The 20848-nt window shown below is 35.4% G+C and overlaps 1 protein-coding gene and 1 pseudogene across 2 annotated transcripts in view; both read left to right on the forward strand.

The window, feature by feature from the left end:
- LOC120421534 (ubiquitin-conjugating enzyme E2 W) overlaps positions 1-20848 on the forward strand; it is a 73572-nt gene that overhangs the window by 6166 nt on the left and 46558 nt on the right. Inside the window, exon 1 of one of the 2 annotated variants that reach the window (XM_039584753.2) lies at positions 9595-10313. The exons of the other annotated variant lie outside the window; for it this stretch is intronic. The gene's annotated coding sequence lies outside the window, so the exon portion shown is untranslated. Of the gene's footprint in view, positions 1-9594; positions 10314-20848 lie in introns of those variants that run through there. 2 annotated transcript variants of the gene reach the window in all.
- On the forward strand, positions 20133-20746 carry LOC120421535 (uncharacterized; annotated as a pseudogene).

Here is a 20848-nt window from a genome sequence, read left to right on the forward strand (position 1 = left end):
GATACAGCGTGTTCAAAACTCGCCTAAAACGTGTTTTTTACTCGAAAATCACGTTTTAGACGAGTTTTGAGGACGCTGTATCTTTTTTCAGGGGCAAGCTAGCACCATACTCTCTTCGGGAAAGTTGTAGAGCATCTTCCAGAGCATCCGACTATGAATCTGGTTTTAGTACAGCGTGAAACGTGGATTTTGTAAATATCAAAATCCAACAAAATGGGTTTACCTATAGAAAATTGAATCGCTTTGCGCAAAGTGAGGACAAAACCAATCGTTCCCAAACTTTGGGTAGTTGTATAGGACCCCATAAGGAACTGAAAAAAAATGCTGTGCTGGAAAATCGATTTTGATATTACACTCTAATAACCCCTATTAAAAAAAACCTTAAACTTTCAATGGAACTTATGTGAAATGAACTGAATTCAATTTAAAATACATTTTCCTGCAATGCAAATTTGTTTTTAGCATGATTGAACCAGTTCAAAAACAATTTGTTTTTTTTTAATGTGTACTTTGATGCCGCCTAAATTTTTATTTTCGTCGTATTAATTTCAAAATATTTCAAATAAAAAACATATTTTGCATTGCACAGCATTTTATAAGTTTCCTTAAAAGCAATCAATAACGCAATGCCATTTTAAAAAATTAGTTAAAATTCTTATTGATGAATAAAAAAAAAATGTTTTTTACTGAAAACTATTTAGAATAAAAAAAAATTCTATCTTACCCTCCATTCCCTATGGGACTAATAAACTTGTTACAGACCGGCCCTTTATCGTGTTGCTTTCATCGATGCGATGCGCTATCTCCAAGCTAAACCGGCGGGGCCTTTTTAGTCGCGGATATCACAAACGCGATGACGGAATCGCCTATCGCCAGTACTTAAATTGAAATTTATTGGATGAACTGCTAATTTGCTTATTAATTTGGCGAAATTGGTGACATCGCACGCTTTTGCAGGCACTGCGTTAGATTTAACTGATGATGTGGCAGTATTTTCTGATAGTGGTTCCGTATTTGCTGAGCTGGAAGTTCACAAAGTCAAAAAATTTTGCTCTAAATTTAGAACTTGCAAAATTTTAGCGTGTGTGACATAGGAGCAGCATTAGAACGTTAGGTGTGAGTTTACTTTTGTTTTGTCATCTCAACGTTCGCGATGTTGAACTCGCTTCAGAAGATGTTTTCTTTTCAAAGTGACAGTTTCCTACTGTTTCGAATGTTTTCTTGGTTAAGTGATGGCAAGTTTTGAATGGTTCAAGAAATTTATGTCAAAAAATTCAAATGATTTTGCAATAAAAACGTTATTACTAACAAAAAGTGCATTTTGGCCCCAAAAGGAAGAAACTTCCTTGGCGCCACCTTCCAGTCGATTCTTGCAGTCGTGTGGGGTCAGAAATTCTTACTTTGGTGCAAAACATAAGTTCCATGTCAGTGCAGAAATGTCTAGCTAAATAAATAAACATTGACGGACTGGGGCGGTGCTCCACGGTTCAATGGTTGCGCATCATATGACGCTCGTTTTGACTTTCCTTGGCACTTCCGGGTGATTTAACAAGGGGTAGCTAGTATTTTGCTCGTTAGGAGTTGAAAGTGAACTTCGCTGACGACTATTTGGGACCAATTTAGCCATTGTTAAATGCAAGGTTTTTGATTTGCGATTTTTTGGGTCATTTCCTATCTTTAAAAGAAGGAAGCTTAATTGATACTTACCTGAGAAAAATTGAATAAAAATAATTTGTGAAGGGTTTCTAAAGTTTTTTTTTTCAAAATATTGTTTTAGCAAAAATTTCAATTACAAAACTCATTTCTTGGCAGAAAACTAACAACGTAAATTTCTTAAGTCAATACCCTGATAAACTAATCCCATCAAAAATTTGCACAACAACCATAAAACCACCCGCGAACCCGGTTTATGAATCATCGTTCCAGTCTTTTCTTTCATTCTGACCACAAGCCAGCTTTGCATAATGCAGCGTTCTGTTGCGTTTGTGTGTGCATTTCTGCAAGGCTTCTTGTTCTGAACCGCGACCCGCGTCGTCAAATCGCTTGTTTACAATCCGCGCGACGCAAAATCCACCCAGACAATGACTGTGACTAACAATTTAGAATGGCGTATTCGATTTAGGTGAAGATTTTGTTATTGAAATTTTTATACAATTTTAAATTGTGAGACATTAATAAATTTATTTCTCACAAAATTTACAAAAAAATATGCTGGTCGAAACTCTTGGAAAATCAGCCATCCCCAACAGAGAGAGGCTACTGACCATCTCGCAATGCAACGAGCCACTGGCCTGTCTGAGGTCTACGTCCAGACCATCCTTATCCCGTCGATCGCAACCCGGGCCATTAACCACCGAAGAAGAGCGGGCCCTGTTTGTTCCATATCGACGATGATAAAGACACAAGGAAAGGCTATCCGACTTGATGGATTACTTGACTTTTGTGAGCTTATCATTTTTTTTATTTTTTTTTAAATTCAGTGAATGTTTTCAATTATTTATAATCCTTCTTTTACATTTTTTTTGCTAATAAAAGAATCAAAAAAGACCACCACGTACGTTAATCACTTTGTCTTACAAAAATGCGAGGGAAAAACCTAAACTACATATTATGTACTTATCCCATTGCGGCGACGCGACGCCGCAAATCGTCCGATAAAATGGAAAACGCGTGTGAAAGTCCGTCTATCGTTTGAGCGGATGATGATTATCGCCGGCAAGAACGACGCAGAGCGTTTACCCAATTGCTAGCGATAGTTTTTAAATTGTTCACAATTAGAAGAAATGGCAAATTGTGGATCGAGCGGGGCGGAAGTCTTTGTCGAACAAAGAATAAGGGACTTTTAATTGCTTTTTCAAACGAAACTGGCGTTTTATCTCAATGAAGTTGATTGCTTGTCATCTGCTGAAAATAAGAAATAATAATGAGATATGAGATATTTTGAATCTAACTTGTCAATTTTTTTTTAAGTTGTCGTCCTTTGCCTCTGGAAATGACTAATTACTAATGAGTGCTTTTTTTCAAAATTTCACATCAGCAAGGGCAAAAAATATTCAGAAGTAATTCTTTTAATAAAACGTGTTTTTTTTTGTAAAATTTTGAAAACACAGGTCAAATAAATTATAATTGCTATTTTTTTTTTCGAGAATTTCAGATGATTTCCTATAAATTTGTCCAAGGAATTTTGACGATTATACCTCTAATAGCTGAAGTAATCACTCACGATAATATGACACAATTCTCGACTTTTTTATTACATATGAAAGACAATAGTTTATAGGACCTTTTAAAAACAAAAATCTAGAATTCCATAGGCCATCTCAACAATCCGATTATCAATACCGAAATGAAACATTGGAGCAATTCTTTACCAAAACCGGAAATGGATTTTATTTGTTTTTTTTTTATTTGGCTCAAACTTTGAACAAAGAAGCCATCTTTTGTCATTGGTTCACTCATACAATTTTGACAGCTGTCCATACAAAAATGGTACGTAAATTTTCGAAATTCTGGCAAAGTTGTAAGTATTGATGAGGAATGTTCAGAAAAAATAAGTACACGGATAATTTACTTTTAATTAGCATTATTTTCACAAAAACTCAATTTCCCAATATCCGTATTTTTTTTATTTTCGAGTATTTTTAATATGCTTTAGGGGACCAAAACCCGCAGAGCCTTGGAAATGTATGGTAAAAAATTTGCAGTCGAGTTATGATTTTTTTTAAAAATTACTGATTTTTTGGAAAAAATCTAATGTTTAGACACAAAATTTTACTGACTTCATTTTTTATATCAATTTTAATTTGCAATCGAAAAGTACCTTACAGATGTTTTGGTAAAGAACCTCGTTTTCAAGATATAGCAAACCAAAAGTTTGATTTCATTGAAATATTTCCAGTTTTCATGGTTACTATATTGACCATTTCTGTTATGTCCACTGTGATCTTTTCTAAAAATATTTTTTTTAATGATCCAGAAAATTTGTCATGGAATTGTCTAAGAGAAATTGAAAATTGAACCTCTGATTGCCCTCCATTAGAGCGTCCAATTGCCCGTCCCGGAATTTCCCGTAAAAAAATATTTCCCGTTACCCGGGAAATTTTTAAATTTCCCGGGAATTCCCGAAATTCAAGCAGAAGTATACATTTTCTTAATTTTTTGAAGCCAATTTTTGAAAATGCTCTGGAAAAAATAATAAAAGAAGAAACTTTACTTAATACCAAAAACTTATTTTTGATTAGACTAATTTCTGAAGCAACTGGAAGTAGACCTTGCTTAATGAAATTAAACTATTACAATTCAGGTAATCTTTTTGAAGAATAATTGGAAGAAAGAGAATAAAGAAAAGTTAAACCCCTTAACGCCAAGCAAAATTGAGATTGTTTACGTTTTTGATCAAATAAGATGAAAATTGAATAGCTTTCATTAAATATTTCAAATAGGTTTTTGCAAAATAAATTACTTTAATTCGTTAAATACCTTGTAATCAAGAAATTACAATTTGAAGTAAAATGATTATGGAGCACTGGTGCAACAATGGGTAGAAGGTTGAATATGAAAAAATGGAAGAGTGATAGTGGAATGATGTTAATTTATCGGAAAAAAGTTCAACCGAAGTCAATTATAAACCTGAAAACCATGTTGCAAAAAACATTAAAAATCATTTAAATCACTTTTTATTGTTTTAGGGGTGCTCAAAAAATGCAAACATATTTTAAAAATTTGCTCTTGACAAATACGTATTTCGTCTACTACTTGCAGACTTCATCAGTGTTCTGTTCTCAACTATACTGAACACTAATGAAGTCTGCAAGTAGTAGTCGAAATACGTATCTGTCAAGATACCAAAATGTATAGCGGAATTCAAAGGAACAACTTGTCTCTTTGTATTCATATAATTTTTTTTTATTTATTGTACGCAGCCATGCCAGATATACAGATAAATCTGTATTATACAGATTTTTTGATCCCAAAAATCACAAAAATCTGTATATACAGATTTTTTTTAAAAAATGATGTAATTGAAAATTTCAATAATTTAGTAATTGAATTATGCTTTAATATGATTAAAAAGCTTAAATCTTTTGTGAAAAGTCAAAAAAATCTTCTATGGATTCGAATTTGACATAATACAGATAAAATACAGATATATTTTTAAGAAAATACAGATTTCTTATAAAATAATCTGGCAACGTTTTTGTACGATTTAAGCTTGCATTTTCTTGTAGTTGCATACATTTTTACATGCAGTCAAGCTATTAGTTGATCTTTACACAATTTTGATGCAAAATATTAATCAGAACCTAGAACAGAACAATTTTCAATAAATTTAAAATTTCCCGGGAATTCCCGGGATTTCCGGCAAATTGGTTGAAAATTTCCCATTTTCCGGGAAATTTGTAACCCCGGGAAATTGGACGCTCTACCCTCCATTTTCTAATGCCGATGTCTCAGCAACTAATGGTCCGATTTCCAATGTTACAAAATGAAACATTTGAAAACTTTTCGAAAACAATATTTTTATATTTTTCTAATCAAGAAAAACATTTAAAAAGGGCGTAATATTGAATGTTTGGATTGCAGATTCTGTTTTCTATCGACTTTTGGAAACAATTAAATGACAAAACAATATTACTTTCGATAAACGGCAAGTTTTCATTTGCGCAACATGCACTGAAAACATTTTTTAATTGGGCAATTGACTACGCCAATTTTTAAAATGAGTCCTGGATTGACTTTGTCCGGCTTGAAAATTGAGGTTTTAAACATTTTTTGCGAAAATTGCAAGATTAAGTCCCATTAAATTTGAGATAGATCAGAAAATTTTTATTTCAATTTTTCATTTTTTTAATTCATAGCGGCTATTTATATGTCTCTTATTAGGTTAGTCTGAATCTTGACAAAAATGTTTACACGTTTGTCTAATAACGTACTTGAAAGAAGATCATTAATTTTAACAACCATTTTCTCTGCAACCAACCACGATCCATGGCACTCATTACTTAACAAAACTCACACCAAATTAAACCTCTGCCAGGCTGTCATGTCTGGCACCCATCCACCTCCTCAGTATTGATCCATTAGAGGTTAGACAATCCACTTCTAAACACGGAACGCCTTCTCCTACCCCCGTTGGTACTTTTCTACTCCTCACGCGTACAATTAATTGCGCGTCTTTTCTACTTTGGTTTGGCAGCTCCATCAGCAGAAATGCAACCCTTCTTCAAATACGTAATTCGCACCTCTCTGCCGCAAAGGAAAATAAAAGGGGAACTGCGCGAAACACGTTTTGCTGGCAACGACGCCAAGTCTTGTCTTGTAATACGTCATCGTGGATGTTGAGCGGTTCGCGGGTTTGCCAGTTTGAGTTGAGTTGGTCGGGGTGAGCGCACATTTCACCCGCTCACGCGTCGTCTTGTTTTTCTTTCCTTTCCCCCTTTTCTGCGCGAACTGAAGCTAAAGTGCATGCGCCGCGACGCCTAGACGAGTCGAGCAGTTCTCTGAGTGAGCTGTGTTACTTTCGAATAGTGATATTATAGTCTGGTTTTGCTATGCGATAGAAGCTGAACTTTGTGATTACTTGTGTGCAATTAAAAGCGCAACAATTTTTTTTTCTTTTGGCTAGAAATGAGCAAAACAAAACCTTGTTTTGCTTAGTAAATTTTCTGTTCCCACAAATACATGTTTTATTTGCTCAAAATTTATTTGTTATCTAAAATACAGGGTAATTCACAAACAAAAATTCCCAGCCTAAGAAATTTACAAATGGGTAATTCTCTACCAACTCACATGAAATCGGGAAAAGTTGCCCCGATCCCCCTTCGGGTAACTTTAGTCCCTGATCACGAATCCGAGATCAATTTTTCGATATCTCGTGACGGAGCGGGACGACCCCTTCCCTTTTTGAACGTGCGAAAAAGACATTTGCAGACTGATAGGAGGAGATGGAAATTTGATGTCAAAGGGAAAATTGGACGCCCGATTTGATGGTGAACTCAGAATTCCGAAAAAACGTTTTTTTTTCATCGAAAAAACACTCAAACAGTTTGATAAACTCTGCCATTTTCCGTTTTTATTGTTTTCATTCAAATGTTGACACCATAAATTGTAATTTAATTTTTGATATTTTTGTATGTTTTTGCCTTTGGTCAGAGTCGAGGGACATAAACTACACAAAATATTTGCAGCGACCGTTTTGGACCTTTTCAAGAAAAAACTCAAGAAATATTAAAAACTAGTATTGTTGAAAGTCTGTATATCCAGTATTTAATACAGTCCGCGACGGCTTTTGCAACAAATTAAATTACTGGATCATAAGGTGAAACGGGAAGGCATTGCCATATTGACACCACGACTCGAGTTATTGGCAGCACCTTTATAGAAAATGCCGTAACTTACGAAGTTCCGTTTTTTTTTGCAAATGCTTAATAGGTCGATAACAAACAACCTGTCAAGTTCAGAAATTTATTTATGTTAAACAGAAGTTTTCCAAAAACTGGCGTCCCGTTTCACCTTAAGGCCCTTCAAGAAATTTTGAATTTATTAGATATTTGAATATTTGAAATTATTAGAGACATTTCTTTGTTTTTTATGCTTTTGCATTTTTAGGAATTCAACGTATTCTTTTGATTTAGTTTGTTTTTTTTTTATGATAAATATTTTTGTTTCATATTAATTAAAATAATATTTTATATGTGAATTTCATTCTGTTCTTCTCTAGTTGTTGTTCTAGTTGTTTTCCAGAATCCATTATTTGATTTAAAATGACATCAGAACACAAGATTTTCCATTTCGTACCGATCGAGCCACGTAGCCTAGTGGTAACTCTTCCGCCTCGTAAGCGGTAGATCGGGGTTCAAATCCCGGCTCAGACCAACACAACTGGTGATCGTTTCTCTTCTGGATTCGATTGCTTAGTAAAGGGAAGGTAGTGTATCGTCACAAACTGGACCTTATCACGACACCTTAGGGAGGCGACCTATGGAATATTAACATTAACCTTAACATGTTAACATTAGTTGAGTGAAAAACTGCCACTGAATCCGCTTTGTAAATGCCGGCCCCGATACTCTTCACGGGTGTTCCCATCAGGAACTGGGAAAGATTTACTTTGCTTAAAAATGTGAAAGTAATTTTAAAAAGGAAAATAAATTTCCATCTTAAAGTTTTTTAACGTTTACTAAAAAAGAAAGTTATTTTTGTTAAGGAATATGAATAAAATAAACATTTTTTTAAAAAGAGGAAAGAAGGTGGTATTTTTTAGATCAACTTTATTTTAGAGTTAAAATATTGCAATAAAAAGAAAACAAATATTTCAAATTAATAAATAGTTTTTTGGCGCAGAATTATCTGTTGCTTCAATTATTGGGACAAATAGAGGGTATAATTATCGTAATTGTAATAGCCTTATTTCTACTCATTTACGATATTATGATGCATGAATATTTTTAAATGATTTTGAACAATATTTTCCCTAATTACAGCCTACACAGCAAAAAAAAGTTAAATTGGAATGTGTAAAATTTTAATCAGCGTAACTTTACCTCTCTCTTGAAATAGTGTTAACGGTGCACATCAACCAGAGCTTTTGCACCCAGATTTTTGTTACAGACATTTTAGTATCTTCAAAACTATGGGTACTATCGACATATTTTGTTATTCATCCCCTAAACTACTGTCCACGAAGTAATTTACAACAAAGTTTGATTAATTTTACAATCCCGTTATTACAGGATTGGGTTCGTAAGTTTGACAATTTTGGAATAAGAAGACAACAACTTCCTTCGTTGCTGTGCACCCTTAAGAGCAAAAATTTTAAAAAATACACAAGGATCAACTAACTTTCAGATGCAATATTACCATGATTTTGATTTTGTTTATTTGGATTAATGTTATAAAAATTTGTCTTGATTGCTCGTGGTTGCGATTTTAAACTATTTTTTCAAATATTTTGTGGCAAAACAGTTTTTCAGTTGTTTTTAAATTGGATCTTGGAACCAATTTTAAAATTATTTTTTTGCTATTTGATTTAAAATCCTCTTTAAGCAAAGGTTTCCAAAATCCACAGTTGTTAAACGTTTAAAAAATACTTGGTGCAAAATTTATAAAAGGCTATTAAAGTATATCCAAACGATGCATTCTCTCTTTCTGAACTGACTTGAGGCTTGCTAACTGAAATTATGAAGATGATAAGATGATAAGATGATGAAGATTTGAGAAAAAGATTTTTTTTAAATGTTGCCTTACTTTTTAAAATATGAATCGCATACATATTTTTATTGTTGCAAAACTGTGTTGAACAATCATAAATGTTTTAATTTTAAAATGCTCGAAAATGTTGAAGAAATTTGTCCAAAACTAGCTTAACTTCCATATTCCTAAAATTTCGTCAATTTTGACCACCTCATCCCCACTTTTCCTACCCACTGTGCCACTCTACTCGGGCGTCAACTCAGCCATAGCGTCGCGACGCGGCGCACACTTTCGACCGACAACAACGTCGACGACGACGACGACGACGCCACCACCCCAATCGCAACCAATCGCACACACTCACTTGGCGGCTTTCGTAGCGCAGAGGTTCTTCGAAGAAGCGCGCAGACAGTTCAGTTTGGACGCAGCCGCGGTTCGGTACGGTACTGCGCCCTTAATACCGCGGTAATCGCATTTGCGTGCGCGTGTTTTTGTTCAGGACGAGTTCAGGAGTAGTTTGTATCGTTTTGGTCAGCTGTTTAGAAAGGACTTTGGGTCTTTGTCTCCGTTTGGAGATTTTTGTGAGTTACTAGAAGTGATTCTAGATATTCGAGAGATCCTCAAGAACATAAGGAGAGTTGTTGTCAAGCGATTGGCGTACGTAAACTCTGCGGGGGCGTAGTCGTCTTCAGCTCTCTACACAAGTTCTTGCGTTCAACGCGGCTTAGAATCGGTCGACCAGCCTGAAACAGGAATAAACGAAGAAGCAACACAAAAAAGTGATGTGAAAATTAGAAAATCGATGGAATTTTGTTTAATCCTCGTCGATTTTGAGTGAAATGTACGTTGTTTATAAATATTTTGAACCGCCGTGCCAGCTCAATCTCTCTCAGCTGGAAAAGTCGGTTTAAGTAGGAGGAAAAGAAGGAAAAAGATTCAAGAAAAGTGTGTTTATATCTGCGCGAGGAGATACTGTGGATTGGTGTGAAGAATCGCTCGAACAGCAGCGGCCACTTCTAAGGAATCGTTGGGCAAGGAAAAATAAGGGGGAGGAGGATCGACCAGTAATTTATTAACAATCCGTCCAGCAAAACCAGAATCAACCGCTCTTAAGGGGTTTCGTAAGTGATTTCGCCTGCTTGAAGTGTGAGGGGCACAGATTTGTGTGCTTTCTATAAAATGCGTTATCGGAAAGGTGCAATCGAGTGGGACTTTTTGTGTTGGGACTTATCTTGGCCTATATTTGGAGGGAAAGAATTCAGAAAAAATACTCAGTTTAATTCTCGGCTGGCTCAAGTGCAGTCTGGTTATTGAACCTCGATTTAAAATTATCACGATTGAGTTACCGATTTTAAAAATACTTCTCTATCAGTTAAATGGATTTGTTGTGTTTTATTGCTAAGGTTACACTGCACGGATAGAATTTACAAACATTGCAATGTTTCCAAAATTGTCATCATTTTTTCGATTTTGAAAATATTTACATCGAAATCGAAAAAAATTGACGACTTTGGAAACATTTCAATTAAATATGTTCAAAAACATAGAATTACCTATCCGCCACTTTTATTTGCAAAAAATAGTTTTTTAATAAAAGTTGCAACTGGAAAAATATTCCAGATTGTCCCATTTCAGTCACAATTTGCATGGTGATACACACCTTGTTCAAAGAGTGGGAGTTGAGCTGTCTGGTCTGCTTCCAGGCTGGGGGAGGTTGACTTTGTTTTACGATGTTTACGGAAAAGGATTGGTGGTGTTGAATTTCGCTTCTTGCGAAACTGGAAACTGCAGCACGGTGAATCACTGGAGGCGATGACATTTTGATTTTTGTTTTTCTGGATTAAAAAATACATAAATTAAGTTATAAAACCCAAATCCAGTAAATCTTCTAAAGCTTTCACACAAGTGTTTTTTGTTGAGAATTTCAAAGAATAATTTCTATTAAAAAAAACGGAATTTTTTAAAGACGTTTTTTGTATTCGACAAAACACTCAAATAAAGAGAAAATGCAAACCAAATTTCGAATCCCATATTGAAAGTTATAAAATTTGGGTATTTTCATGAAATACGATATTTTGTAAAAAAATGAGTATTTTACAATAAAAACCCTAATGTTTCAAATCGTTCGATACCCACATTGCAAATTTAAAATAAAAATGTTTATTTTCATATAAATACCATGCTGTGAAAATTTGGGTTTTTATTTGCACAACAAAACTATAATAAATTGAAAACGTATACAAAATTTGACATAGCCCACATTAAAAATTTAGAAAATTTGAGTATTTTCAGAAAAAACGATAACAAAAAAGTACGTCACGCAAAAAGCACTCAAAATTTACCCCTCCCCCCTTTTGTCACGTTTTTCCTATACTTATTAACTAATTGAAGTATTTATACTATACCTATTACTAATTTAAGCCTTTTACAATAAAAACTCTAATAACGTGAAAGTGCATTAAAAATAACGAATCGTTTGATACCACGGATACGTCACGACTGTCATCCACATACAAGGCGAGTGAAGTCAAAATCGAACCAAGATCGAACCAAGTGTTTAACGCGTAGCGTTTGAAAAGGTCGTTTGCGCATCGTTCATAATTTACAAAAAATAAAAACTTTTTTTAGTTTATTTTTTGTCTTCAAAAAGATTTACATTAAATCTCGGACTTGAACTTGGGGAACGAACGAAGTTGACTTTATAGCTGTCGGCCACCATTGCTAGTACCAACCACTAGTGTCTTCCTTTTTATCTACAAGGACTTCGCCGCCCTGGGCTCCTAAGTGTATGAAAGTATGGCACGGAGCGACGGCGCCGAATACCCATATTTACACAAAGAATTTTAGAGCGCCCGCCGCGGGATTCGAACCGGCGACCTCTGGATTGTGAGTCCAGTGCGCGGTCCGATTGATCCACACGGGCGGGACAAGAACTTGGGGATCAGCATTTAATTCCATCGAGCACCTAATGTTGGCATATCACCCTTTTGGTGTTCAATGAAAAATTAGTTTTAAACATTTTCGATGGAAATTTAGTGAGTATTTTAAAAGCGCAATTTATTCTAGAATTGTTAAATGTGGGGAAATTTACGTGATACTTGTAATTATCTCAAATAAAAAAAACGTTACTTAATCCACCCTTAGGTGGTTGGTGCCTTCCTCACATTTAGAGGGTAATGCTATCCAAAATAGATACAAAAGGGCGGACCTTTCAGTGTTCTATCAACTTGATTCATTATTCATACCGTCAGATTGGGTATAGAGAATTTGCAGCAAAGCTAAAAGACACGTGTCGCCACCTATGAACAAATAGCGTAAACCTATGATTTTTAGAAAAAATGTGTTTTTTCCTTCCTAATCAACATTTTTATAAAACTTATGCCGGATTCGGATGAGAAAAATTATTTCCAACAATTTGGTGTATAACTTTCCAATATTTGTTTGATTTTTCTATGAGAAAACTGTAAATTTAGAAAAAGATAGTAATTTGGACTATTTGGCAAGAAAGTCTGTCAAAAATCAATACATATTGTTGAATATACGTTAACACATCTGTTATCAACTATATAACTGGTTATTTCCTTGATATATACAGGGAAACTCATTTTTTCGTGTTCCAAAACATGTTTTTCAAAGAAAAAGGTCACAAATTTTTGCGCGCCCAAAAGTTGATGTTCATTATTTTAAAGCAAAAAATTTTTCTCGTCTTTTGCAACCAGTTTCATGAAGATTGATGCAGGGAATCATGAGAAATAAGCGATTTTGTTCTTTAATCGGCAGAAAGGCATAGGATTTTAGGCAAGTAACCTCATTTTGGCGCCACCTACATTTGAAACGCAGTCGCGCTGCAAAACCTCAATAGTCAGATCTTCATAATTCAGGGCTCTTATGTGCTTATAACTTTTGATAGGGTTGTCAGATCTGCAATCTCTAAAACTCGTTGGAAAGGTCTTTTGATTACCTATCCAACGACCTGTTGCATGATAGATCCGGACAACGTTTTCAACAATATATATGAGATCCGGCCTGAAAAAAGTTCATAAATAACACTTAAGTGCGTATAACTTTTGATAGGATTGTCAGATCTGCAATCTTTTGAACTCGTTGCAAAGGGCTTTTAATTACCTATCCAACGACAGGTCGCATGATAAATCCGGACAACGTTTTCATCGAAATATATCAGATCCGGCCTCTAAAAGGTTCATAAATAACACTTAAATGCTTATAACTTTTGATAGGGTTGTCAGATCTTCAATGTCTTGGACGCGTTGGAAAGTTCTTTTGATAACCTATCCAACGATAGGTCGCATGAGAGATCCGGACAACGTTTTCGTCGAAATATTCGAGATCCGGCCTCCAAAAAGTGCATAAATAACACTTAAGTGCTTATAACTTTTGATAGGGTTGTCAGATCTTAAATGTTTTTGACGCATTGAAAAGGTCTTTTTATTACCTTTCTACCTTTACAATCTTCCGGACTTTTGTTAAAATCGTTTTTTTAGCATAACTTTTGAAGTACTTTACTAAACTTCATAATTTTCAATAGGGACTTATGGGACCCCAAGACGAATCGAATGAGACCAAAACGGTCCAAATCGGTTAAGCCAGTGCTGAGATAATCGAGTGCATATTTTTTGGTGCACAGACCCACATCCCTACACACACACACACACACACACACACACACACACACACACACACACACACACACACACACACACACACAGACATTTGCTCAGAATTTGATTCTGAGTCGATATGTATTCATGAAGGTGGGTCTAGGAGGTAAAACTAAGAAGGTCGTTTTCTGAGTGATTTTATAGCCTTTCCTCAGTAAGGTGAGGAAGGCAAAAATGGAAAATTAATAGAGAATTTGCAGCAAAGCTAAATGACGCGTGTCGCCACCTATGAACAAATAGCGTAAACCTATGATTTTTAGAAAAAATGTGTTTTTTCCTTCCTAATCAACATTTTTATAAAACTTATGCCGGATTCGGATGAGAAAAATTATTTCCAACAATTTGGTGTATAACTTTCCAATATTTGTTTGATTTTTCTATGAGAAAACTGTAAATTTAGAAAAAGATAGTAATTTGGATTATTTGGCAAGAAAGTCTGTCAAAAATCAATACAAATTGTTGAATATATGTTAACACATCTGTTATCAACTATATAACTGGTTATTTCCTTGATATATACAGGGAAACTCATTTTTTCGTGATCCAAAACATGTTTTTTAAAGAAAAAGGTCACACATTTTTGCGCGCCCAAAAGTTGATGTTCATTATTTTAAAGCAAAAAATTTTTCTCGTCTTTTGCAACCAGTTTCATGAAGATTGATGCAGGGAATCATGAGAAATACGCGATTTTGTTCTTTAATCGGCAAAAAGGCATACAATTTTAGGCAAGTAACCTCATTTTGGCGCCACCTACATTTGAAACGCAGTCGCGCTGCAAAACCTCAATTGTGAATGGAAAAATAATAATTTCATACGACCTTTTCAAAAACCACACGTAAACAATATTGACAGCGCCTCTGGCGGTGACTTCAGAAAACTGCATGCGTGTTAGATCCTTGTTTGATACCCACATTGCATTTTTTTGAAATTAATATTTCCATAAAATACGAGATTTTGTTAAAAATTGTTAGATTAAAACAAAACATTAAATCGCGATAACTCGTGATGGTTACAAGCAAATGAACATTTCTTGGTAATTTTCTACTTTAGATTTGTAGAACATTTATGCACTCTAAAAAACAACCCTGCAATATTACTAAAACACGGAATTTTAAAATAAATCCGGATCATGGTCCAGGCCAGGTATTTTTATGTTTTGTATTTGTGAAGTTTGTTTCGTTTGTTTAAAGGTTCAACTTAAAACTAAGATTTACAATTAATCCTTTATCACAATCGTTGGCAGAAACACACCCTCTTTCCAAAACCACACATTTGCTACACTGAAATAAATAAAAAGTACCAAATTACTAAATTCTAGGAATTTTGTCTCATTTTCTTATTAAATAATCCAAAAAACCCAATTACTAAATAAGGAAAGGAGCCAAAATTCCTAGAATTTAGTTATTTGGTACTTTTTTTTTATTTCAGTGTATGCTACACTCCGAGAAATAAGCTGCGAAAGGCAATGTTTACAATTGAGCGGCGAACAACTCGAGAAAAAATCGCAACAAAATTGCCAGTTTGGTGCGAAAATCCAAACAATCCAAAACCGACTCGCATGTTTTTTCATTGAGTGATGCTGAAATGTTTTCAAAAGGTTCTAAATGTTTTTAATCTTTTTTGATTTGGCATTTTCCTTACTTTTTCACTATTTCTTATATTACAAATAATTTTTCATGATGGTAATCTCAACAATTTGACAGCTTAACCTCACCGCTTAAAACAATTGCACAATCACGAGGAGAAATTAACTGCTCTAACATGCAACACGAGCGCTAAGCAGGTTCCTGCACCCACGAAAGTTCAAAACGCTTTTCAAGTGATGAGTTTTGCTAAATTACCCCGCCTGGCTTTTGGAAGCACGGCGGAGGTGTTTTCAGCTAAAACTGACTTTCGTGACCGGGGAGGAAAGGGCGCGGTGTTCCCCGGCAACAATTAGTGACTCAACTTAAGTGGGTGAGTTTTCGCACGCCAAATTTTCACACAACTTTGAACATTATGATGCAGAGCATAGTACGACCCCCTCGGTCAGTGACCCATGGGCACGAACTATTAAATCTTCATCAAGCAGTTGGTGGGCAGTGATTGTCAACCTTTTTTAACTTTTTCTTTTCGAGCTGTGATGCTTTAGGATAAGTGAGCTTAACAAGCTTACCTGCCGGCGTGCCTTCCGATCGTTGATGATATAGGAAAGGCACCTTTTGTTGAAGAACGAAAATTCAAGAGTTTGATTATGTTTTCTTTTCTCTCGTAATTTTGTCTTGAAAACCACTGGACAAGCTAGAACCGCTTCGAGCGCTCCGGTTTGGACCAATTTAAAATTTCACTTTTGCAAACAAATATATCATTTTTAATTGAAACGAATTGGTCATAACTTCCTAGTGCTAGTGATGATGGTGTCCTCCTAGTTCGGTCCACTTTCTTAGTCATTTCTCAACCACTAGAAAAGAGGTGCCGATCTAAACCCATTAAAGGATGGTCGGCATTCAGCACAAAAAAAAACTCAAGAAAAATTAAACCACAGTTCATAAATCAAATTTATTAGTCATCGCAGCGATTTTCGGACGTTTGCTCGAAAAATTAGCTATCAATCTGTAACACTGCCTTCCAAGTGGGGGGGAGGCGTCGCCCCCAAAAATATCCAACTCTTCGCAGTTTCTCGCTATCCGCTAAGGGGGTGTGACTATCAAATTAGCAATTCCAAAATAAAAGCTGTATAACCGTGCGCCATTTTCGCACGCAACTTTTTGGCGTTGGAGATTTGGAACGATGTTTGTTGTCGGTTGCAAATCAAATAGACATCCCCAAAGTTCGAAAAAAAAAAAAAAAGATGACAGAATTTATAAGCGTTGTTTTATTTCACTGGTTTGATGGTCTCGTGCGCGACGGTTTTTTTTTGTGCGAGATTTTAGGTGCTGCCTTGACTGATTGTTATGTCCCGCCGGTGACAGCTGTTCGTAACAGTTTATGGCAACTGAAGTAGCACCAAAATATTAAAAAAGCAGACGTTAAAAAAAATTATTGGCAGGAGGTAGCCAAGTTTATGGTTGAAAAGAGTTAAGTAACCCAGTTTAAAGGCAGGTTGACGAACTTTAAAGAACGCACTTAGAAGAATGCAATATTATCTTAAAAAAAAACCTGATTCGCATTAAAGGTCTACTTACTTACTTATTACTTATTGAGGGGTTACTTAAATTCCGTAAAATTTCAAAGTAATGATATGAGCTCATGCTTCATCATTTAAAAAAAATGTATTAAAGCATATATTTTTAAATTACTTTCATAATTTATATGTGGTGGCATTTGGTCGACAATTTACTAAAATATGACAATTTGAAGATAATCGGTTTAAAACACGGATGCCAGGATAGACGATAAAATTAAAAAAAAAAAAACAACAAAAAATATTATAGAGAGTATAATATACATTGGATGAAAAAAACAACATTATTTAATTTTTTATGAGACTTTTTGTTTTTGTTTACAAAAATCCTAGCGACATTTTGAAAGCAAACCCCAGAAAAGTACGAAAAAATTCTGCTCAATTTTTTTTTAGATTGTTATCGGCAACTGTTCAAAATAATTGATTGTTTTTGTCCTGTTTTCCCTTTTTTGTATTGAAAAATTGAAAGGTTTCATATTGCATACATTATTTTTTTAGGTTTTTCATCGACATTTTCAGAAAAAAAACAATCAATAAAAAGTTTTTTTAGATGTATTTTTTTAGCGGTTTGAAAAAAATGAGATGGATGGTACTGTACAGTGTACATTTTACGCTTTTTCAATTACCAGAAATTGATTATAAATCGAACATGGCAGCAATTGATCGAAAAAATGGAAAAGATACATTTCGTTTCAAATTTGATATTTCTTTTAAAAATTATTTTGAAAAAAAGGTGGGTACATTTTCAACTGCTTTTCAATAACTGATTTTTCGAAACAGATTTTTAAAATAATAAACCGAAGTAAAATTTTCTGTCTTTTCTCATTCTCAAATCAATCTCAGTCTTATTATCAATATTTATTTAAAGTAAATAAAATAATTGAGTGAAATAAAGTAAAATCAACATTTTTTTCAAATCACAAATTTTTGAAAAATATTTTCAAATATTGTATAGATTTTTTCAACCTACCAAAAACAAACTATAAGAAAATTTTCAGGCTTCTTTAAGAAGTTAAGTCCGTTTTTGAATATTGCTAACTTCTTATAAGGCTGGTACAAATTTTATTTAAAGTTTTTGTCTCCCCCCCCCGTGGGTCTCGTGGCGCAGGGGTAGCGGCTTCGGCTGCCGATCCCGATGATGCTATGAGACGTGGGTTCGATTCCCGCCTTATCCACTGAGCTTCTATCGGATGGTGAAGTAAAACGTCGGTCCCGGTTTCTCCTGTCTCGTCAGAGGCGCTGGAGCAGAAATCCCACGTTAGAGGAAGGCCATGCCCCGGGGGGCGTAGTGCCAATAGTTTCGTTTCGTTTTCGTCTCCCCCCCGAAAAACTGATCCGGAGTGTTTGGTACGGTATGTCCACGCATCCTTCCTCCCCTGTAGATTCTGTGACATGTGATCCGTTCACAGAGTCCTCTCAGCGGTAAACACAACGTAGTAGGGCTAGAATCATTTTTAGCATGTTTGGGTTGATTTAAAAATCTTTTGAATTTTTGAAAATTGTTTATTATCGCAAAATGATTTTTCTTGGCTAAAATTTTTGTTTTCGTCAAATCTTACATTTTTTGAAAACAGATGATTGCAAAACATCTGAAGTAGTGCAAAATGCATTTTAAAACACTTTTTCAATGCAAATGTTGAAACTATGGCTTGTTCTTTCAATATTTATATTTTTTTTATTTTTGGCCCCCCCAGAGCCGAGGGACAAAAACTTTTAAAAATATTTGCATCGGCCTAAGGAATTGTCAAAAAGTTGGTGAAATTTCACCCTATTGAAAATTCATTAATGTAATTCACTTCCTTACTTTGTACCTCTCATAATTGCGAGCATTCCCTCATAGTACGAAACCGTGTACCATGTCTGACGGAAAAGTGTCAACCATGGTTTTGAGGCTGCAAGCTTTTCCCTTAATGCAATTACCACAAAATGCATGCCGACCGACACCATAAGTGCAGATTGCAATTCTTCCGAGCTTCCCTCGCACCACCCAGCATTAAGGTGTGCCACATTGTTTGCGAAAGTTGAGGAAAAAGATGCAGCCTTATTTTTCCTGCGAAGAGCACGGTGAACAGTTTGAAATTGAAATATTAAATTAAAGTATAGTTTTTTTTTGTTAAAAATTACAAAAAAAAACAAATATTAAGAATGAAGCTATATGATAAAAAAAATCATAATAATTTTTGAAACTTTTTAAATGTGCACACGTTGGCGTTGGCGGTGTCTTTGTCACCAACAACGTCTCAAGGAACAACTTCTTTCTGCAACAAAAAGATGAAGAAGTCACCGCGCCGACGATGTTGTCAGGTTGCGCCGAGCTTCCCGGACGTTGGCAATCATGTTGTCTGTGGCTTCTATGCATCGTACCGTGCACGTTTGAGACAATGTTTGCTTAAGCATTAGCCTTTCAATTTATGGATGCAATGAAAGGTGGATGCACTTCTTGGAAGTAAGTAAAAAATATTAAAAAAATTAAGAAATTAAATATTTTACAAAATATTTGAAGTTACAAGTAAAACTAATTAACACAAAGTAATATTGAAATAAATTTAACAAATATAAATGAATAAATTTAGCAACAACAAACAGAAAACTCATCAATTGAATATCGAATTCCAGCCCTACACATGAAGTAAAAAGTGGAAAGAAGTAAAGAGAAACATTTCAAAACCAGACAAAAGAAGTCTCGATAATGGAAAATAATAACTTGGCCTGGCGTGGTATGAATGTCACGCTAGGGTGGGTCAAAATGGCAAAAGTTGAGCTATTCCGGATAGGCGGGCAAAAAACCATAGTTTGGCATCCACAGAAGCTCTCCTGAAAGTTTCAGCCAATTTGGTTAAGAATTCGAGGTGCCCAATCGATTTGAAATTTGTATAGAATTTCGAACCCAAATGTATGGGGAAAACGACTATTTTTACCTTTTGTTCTCCCACTGGTTCAAAATTCAACCAAAAAAAATTCTGTGCTGCACATGCATAGATTTGTATATTTGGAACAAATTTGTAGAACATTGCAGATTGATTTGATCAAAATTGACTTAGTTATAAGCGGATTAAGTGATATAAACGTAATTTCAATTATCCATTCGGTCATGACAAAAAGTCTGTACAAAATGACTTTTGGACGGTCACTTTGATCAGAAATAATTTGACAACTGGTCTGTTTTGGTGATTGAGAAATGACCGACCGGTGGGAATCGGCATCTTTTCTGCGCCAGATTTTTAGGATTCCTGCCGTGTTTGCGGTTAATAGTAACTCGTGAGTTAGGTGGTCGATTCGGCAGTTCTTGCCGTTGGTAATCGACAAGCCAAAAATGGACACGGAAACCAACCAATCGGTATGTCGACTTAATTTTTTGAAATTTACAAGATGGTTTTCAACAACATTAATGACTTTGATTTAACAGGTACACAACACATGCTTATGAATAACCTGGCGGTCGATCGTGACGAGGCCTACGCCGCTACTTTGGTCGCTCAGGACGTCGCCGAAAAGTGCAAGTCGCTGGGAATCACCGCGCTGCACATTAAGCTGCGTGCCACCGGCGGAAACCGCACCAAAACCCCGGGACCGGGTGCCCAGTCAGCGCTCCGTGCCCAGGCCCGTTCGCCGATGAAGATTGGGCATCGAGGACGTGCCGCCGATCCCGTCTGATTCGACCCGTCGAGAGGGAGGTCGCCGCGGTCGTCGTCTGTAAAGAGTGGGAGTGCTCGGGCTGGTATTTTTGCGTCGCGCTGTGCGAGTTTCCAATTCGCTAGCAGAGTTCTTAAAAGAGGAACTGTATCGTGGTGATGATACAGAGTGCATTACGTAT

Source organism: Culex pipiens, chromosome 3, assembly GCF_016801865.2.
Source record: "Culex pipiens pallens isolate TS chromosome 3, TS_CPP_V2, whole genome shotgun sequence".
Taxonomy (NCBI): domain Eukaryota; kingdom Metazoa; phylum Arthropoda; class Insecta; order Diptera; family Culicidae; genus Culex; species Culex pipiens.